Genomic DNA, 5,541 nt, shown 5'->3' on the forward strand with positions numbered 1-5,541 from the left:
GGGGCAGGGCCCCTCTGCGAGGGGGGAGAGCCTTGGGCCGCTGGGAAGCAGCGCAAAGCCATCAACGGGACAGCCCGTCCAGAGCGCACGGCTTCGAAGGCGCTGTCCAGCTTAGGCACAGCGTGGCAAGGAAGGGAATCTTCCAGGGCTCTGGAGGTTTTACAGTTTTTTATTGCCAGTCATGCTGAAACCAAGGGCTGAAACCAAGGGTCTTCTGGCTACTTCTTCATCTTCGTCATTCTGTCCTCCTGGTGACTTGTTCAGGCTGACAGCTCACGCCTGGTCCAGTTCTGCTGAGGCCCAGCTTTTTCTCTCATAGCTGAATCATTAGTATGACGATTCGTCCGTTTCTAGTTCCAGGATAATTCTCAGCTTCCTTACGTCAACAATACTCTACTCTTAGCTAATCAATGCTCTATTAATGAAGCTTTCCGGGGTCTCGAGTCCTAACTAAAACCAGCTAAGCTAAGAAAATCTCAAAACCACACATTTCCTAACTACGGCATAGCTCATTATAAAACTCAGGGGATGGCCGAATCTTCTCCTAAAACACGGTGCATCCCCTCTTCACTCCTCTGAGCTGGCGGGGCACCAAGGCCTCCTCAGGCGCAAGCGTCTCCTCTCCAGTCTTCCTGCACTTGCTTGGCTGAGATGATCAGAGCAGCCAGGCTGGAGGCAGGATCGCCTGAGGTCACAAACGGATGCTGCCCAAAGGAAAAACAAAACCAAAAGGAACCGTAACTTCCCAAGATCACGTCCAACAGGCTCAAGCAGGATTCCTCTGCTACCAGGAAGACACACAAAGAGGACCGAGGGCACCACCCGCCCCTCCGCCTTCCGGTCCCGGACCTGTCTCGCCCAGGCCCACGTGGCCCACAATGCTCTTCAGCCCTTCATGCAGGTGTCCACAGCTCGCAGGGCTTGGTGCCGCTTTGCTTTTTCTTACCTTCAGGAGTTCCTGGGCAGACCAGAGCCTACATGTAACAACGGGGAACAAAGCGAACAATCTCCCTTGTATGTCCAAAGAAGATCCTTATATTGTGAGAAATCATCCCCTGTTTATACCCTTAATTTCCACTGGACACAACTGAAACCGAACTGAAACTTAGCAGAACTTAACTGAAGAAAGGCAGTCATTGGCTGGCTCAGTTGCTGTGCTGCTGTCTACGCATCCTATCACCCAATTTCCCCGTCATATGATGTCCTTGCGTTTCTCCAGCCAATCACAATCTCACTTCCAGCTGTCACCCAGCCAACTCTCTCCTCACTCCTTACTGCCTCTCACCCCTCAGCCATCTTCCAACTGCCCAGCCCACAGCTGTGCCTTTCCCAGAGGGCCTTCTGGTGAGGATAAGTTTTAACAATTTTAACAAAGATAATCCCATATCCTACATCCTACGGATCATGTTTTATGGTCCCTTGAAAATGACACAATGGTGGGTTCTCCCACAGCTAGTGTTTCCCATCCCCGAGCCCAAGCCAACAAAAATATTATGATGGACAAACCCCCAAAACAGCTGGGTCATCCAGACCATTGCTTCAGACTGCTCCAGTCTTCTGGTTCAAATGCCACATAGCACTGCCATTTCAGACTGCGCTGGACTTCTCCGCTTCACTTGTTCTGCTGGACTCCATGCTGTGCAGCTGCTTCCAGCATCACTCCACACTACTCAGCACAGGCTTGGCTGGGCTTGGGCTCACTGCCACCACTTTGTTTCCTGCAGCTGCTTCCAGCTTGCTGCTTTCAGAGCCACGTCTAGTACCCATGTCTCAGAGCCACAGTCTCAACTGTGTTTGCCTCAGAACTGTATCTCAGAAGAACAGTAAGGGATAGACAGCAGCTGTGGAGGACAGGGTTGGTAAGGTTGGTCCCAGAAATCTCTCTGAGGAAGAGAGGGAAACAAAACAATGCTGCTTCTCACCTTTTCTTCCCTCCAAAGCCCAGCAATGACCCCAGCAATGATGACAGTGGTGTAGAATAGCAGCTTAGCCCTACCCATACAGCTCTAAGCTCCGCCCACCTTGGCAACCAGGATACTTCCCACTTCTTATTCTAGACCATCTACATCATGTCCAGATCTTACACCTTTGAACTATATATATACATACACATACATACACAAGCACAGGTATCGTTTCCATAGACAACAGATGTCTTTCCAAGATGTCTGTTGAATTAATTTGGTCAGTGTCTGTGTGTTAAGTTTATCCTAGATGTCTTCCAGGGCACGAGGGCTGGTGTACTGCTGGCTGGTTCCAAGCTGTATCAGGAACTCATGACTGGTGTATCTGGAGCAGTCCATACTCATTGTCCATGGCAGTTATGACATACAGTGGCAGTATCATTCAGCAACAAATATTACATATACAATTCAGACTCCTTTGTTCTGTTTAAGTTGAGGTAGAAGAGATGACATCCCAGCTAGCTATGAAGCTACAGCTAACTCTATGAAGAGTGCCAGCAAGGAACTGGCCATGAAGCTTGGCCAGGCCTGAGTGAGGCACCTGAACTGTCAATGCAGAAGGTGCTTGAGGCTGAGCATTTCTAAAAGATCATGGAGGAGAAGAGGAAACCATGGGAGGAGGAACATCAGAACAAGGAGCTGTAAGTTTGTTGGCAGTCCTTGGAGGGGGAAAGGAGACACTGTGAAAAAGTAGTGTCCAAACATGAAGAATTTCATGCTTCATGGGAGGCCCTACAGTGAAAAATCCAGGTAAATGAAAGCCTGTGAAACTCTTCATTCTGTTGAATGGCTTCCCTCTTTGAGATCTTTGTTTACACAAATGCAATGGCTTTGGCAACATTTTCTGAAACACAGAGTTCTGAACTATCCATGCAGATATGTTTCACTCTCTTGATGTTTTGTTTCATTTTCTTTTCTTTTGATCTTCCAGTTACAGTTTTTCTGAAGACAACGATCTTTCTTTATAAGGAGTCTGTGCTTTTGTTAAGTCAGCTTGTGTTGCTGTGACCCAGCCCACTGCTGGGCTGGGGCAGGGGAATGTCAATCAATTCAGAGCTCTCCTGTTGGTAGAATTCTCCACCCAGGACAGTGACAATGAGGGAGGGTCGATGGACGGCACAGAGACCTAAGCCACGTCCCCCTGGGCTGCACCCAGATCCAAACAGCCTCCCCCTGCTAGGGAAAATTCTCTCTTACTCAGTTCTTCATGGGTTCTTTGTTATAACTCCCACCTCCCAGTTTCTCCCATTGGTTCTTGTTGACTTTGTATCCTCCCCCTGGCTTGTAACTCATTGGTTGTTTTCCTCTTTCCCCACGGTTTTCAAACCCCCTACAAAACTGAGGGAAAACCCTCCCAGCCATTAAGATCATTGCCATGTTCTGGTTGCTAAACTTCTGACAATAAACCTGTTAGACGCCAGACCAGAAGCCCCTCTCTTTTCCTTTGCCTATGGAGCAACACGAGCCCAGGCCATCGGGTCCCTGAAGTGCCTCCTCCTTAGAGGAACCAGCACACGTGCCCAGCCAGCGCTTTTCTGCTAAGCCGGTCCAGAAAGACATCACAGAAATAACGCTGCATCTCCTCTGACTGAGGACATTTCAGAGCTCGTGGAAATGAGTCAGGGACCAGCGTTAGGCTTGTTAACACTGATAAATGAAAGTTTCAGGGGTTTCAAAGATGAAAGACACCAGAGGAGTCAGAATGAGCTGCAATGTAATGAGATAGATCCACCAGCTTCACCTTGGGTCCAGTGAACTTGAAACATTCGGCATCTGCAGAAGGATCTGAGTATGTCCTCCAAGCATATATTACCACTTCTGCTATTGGCCTTCATTTCATTAGCCGAAACTAGTCTGGGTGCTGGAAAGTCTTCTGAAACTGCCCAGAGATCCCCTTGGTGTCAGTTGCTGCTGTACTCTCTGGACTTACAAGCCATGGAAAGAAAATATCTCTCCTTTTTTGACAAAAGGTTTCATTTAGAGTCTAATTAGTCAAAAGAAACATTTTCCCCTTCCCTAATGTCTTAGTTGCAAGACTTTGTTAGTTTATAGTCACATTCCTCTCTCAAAAAAAACCCCAATCAATAGGTATATAGCCAGGAATTCACCTTTCCTCTGTGGATAAAAGCCTGGTGAGCACATACTGAGGTGTTACCGCCGTCCTGGCTTAGGACTGCACAAGCAGCCTAGCTCTTTAGCCAAACCTGATCAGACAAAGCAATTTTCTCCCTGATGGTGGAAACCTTTCAGCTTATACCATGCAATAAGGAGTGGCATGTTCTCTCTTTCAGGCTGACTGTTTTGGGAAGAGAAGGGACCAAGACTCAGAGCATACCCCTGTGCACAAGCAGAAAAAACCTCTCTGCTGTTCACCAGCCCAAGCAACTCCATTCAGACCAAAGATGAGAACTGCAGGAACCCAGCAACCAACTGACCTATGCACTGGCATCCTCTTCTTCCAAAGCCAGATCTCCTTCTGCATCTTTTCAACCCAGTCAATATCTTGTTGTAGTCATCTGTCAGGAAATCCCTCAAAATGTAGCATGAAAATGGCCATGAACTGTGAGCCTCAGAGTGGGCCCCAGTTTATCCCTCCAGGCCCTCTCTTCGAGGTTTCTACCACCAAGCCCCACTTGGGGAGGTTTCTGCCACTGAATCAGGGCCAGCTGGACAGGACCTGCCCCAGCACTGTTTGCTGCCTGGCCCAGTCAAATGGATAAGAACTGCTGCAGATTTGTTGCTGGACTTGGTGGCAGAGAAGGAGCTGCAGAACATGCAACTTCCTCAGCTGTTCCTGCAATGAAGGAAGCTGCCAGCCAGCACAGTAGCGGTGTGGAAAGATGGACACTGCTCCTGCTGCAAGTGAGAGCTGAGTTCATCAGCACTCCAACACTTCTCTGCTGGCCCTTGACCTGCTGCAAAAAACCTAGGCCTCAGCACTGTGGAGAACAAGATATGAGCCTGAATCCTACTGGGAGCAATATTTCTTAGAGGCAGTGCTGTTTGCTGAGCACCGTCTTACGCTCCTCATATTTTCTGGCTATTAAGATACCCATGTCTTGAGAAAAGAAGAACCTAAGGGAGTCTGTGGAATTACATGAAAGGAAAAAAGCCCTGGGACAGCAAGCTGCAATCCCAAAGTGCTGGCAGGGCAAAAAGCCCTGTGACCGGAGGATGGCAGCATAAAGGGATGAAGAGGATAGTTTGCCACATTGGATTGAGAAAGACAGGTCTGGCATAGGAAGAGGGAAGAGCAGAGAGTGTGCTCAGTGCCCGTTGTGCATCTTTCTGGTAGCCAGAGGAATTCTTCTTGAGCCTGTGACGATGTGAGCATGGAAAGTAAAGACTTCTTCCTTTGTTGCTTTTCCTTTAGGCAGCATCCATTTATGACTACAGGTGAGCCTGTCTCCAGCTGGGATGACCTGATTATGTCAGTAAAGAAACTGCAGGAAAATTGGAGAGGAGATCCTTACACTTGAGGAGGCCTTTGTGCCCTGTAAGAGCAGAGCAGGGCTGGCAATAAAAACTGTCAAACCTCCAGAGGCCTGGAAGATTCCCTTCCTTGCCACGCTGTGCC

At 48.5% G+C, this 5,541-nt stretch overlaps 1 long non-coding RNA gene across 1 annotated transcript; it reads right to left on the minus strand.

The window, feature by feature from the left end:
- Nucleotides 1-151: 151 nt before the first annotated feature.
- On the minus strand, nucleotides 152-976 carry LOC108446032. The gene is made up of 2 exons (XR_001861136.1): nucleotides 947-976; nucleotides 152-704 (listed from the first exon to the last, which is right to left on the minus strand). It is a non-coding gene; the product is annotated as an uncharacterized LOC108446032 (long non-coding RNA).
- Nucleotides 977-5,541: the final 4,565 nt, after the last annotated feature.

The sequence above is a fragment of the Corvus brachyrhynchos genome, unplaced genomic scaffold (genome assembly GCF_000691975.1).
Source record: "Corvus brachyrhynchos isolate BGI_N302 unplaced genomic scaffold, ASM69197v1 scaffold614, whole genome shotgun sequence".
Taxonomy (NCBI): Eukaryota; Metazoa; Chordata; class Aves; order Passeriformes; family Corvidae; genus Corvus; species Corvus brachyrhynchos.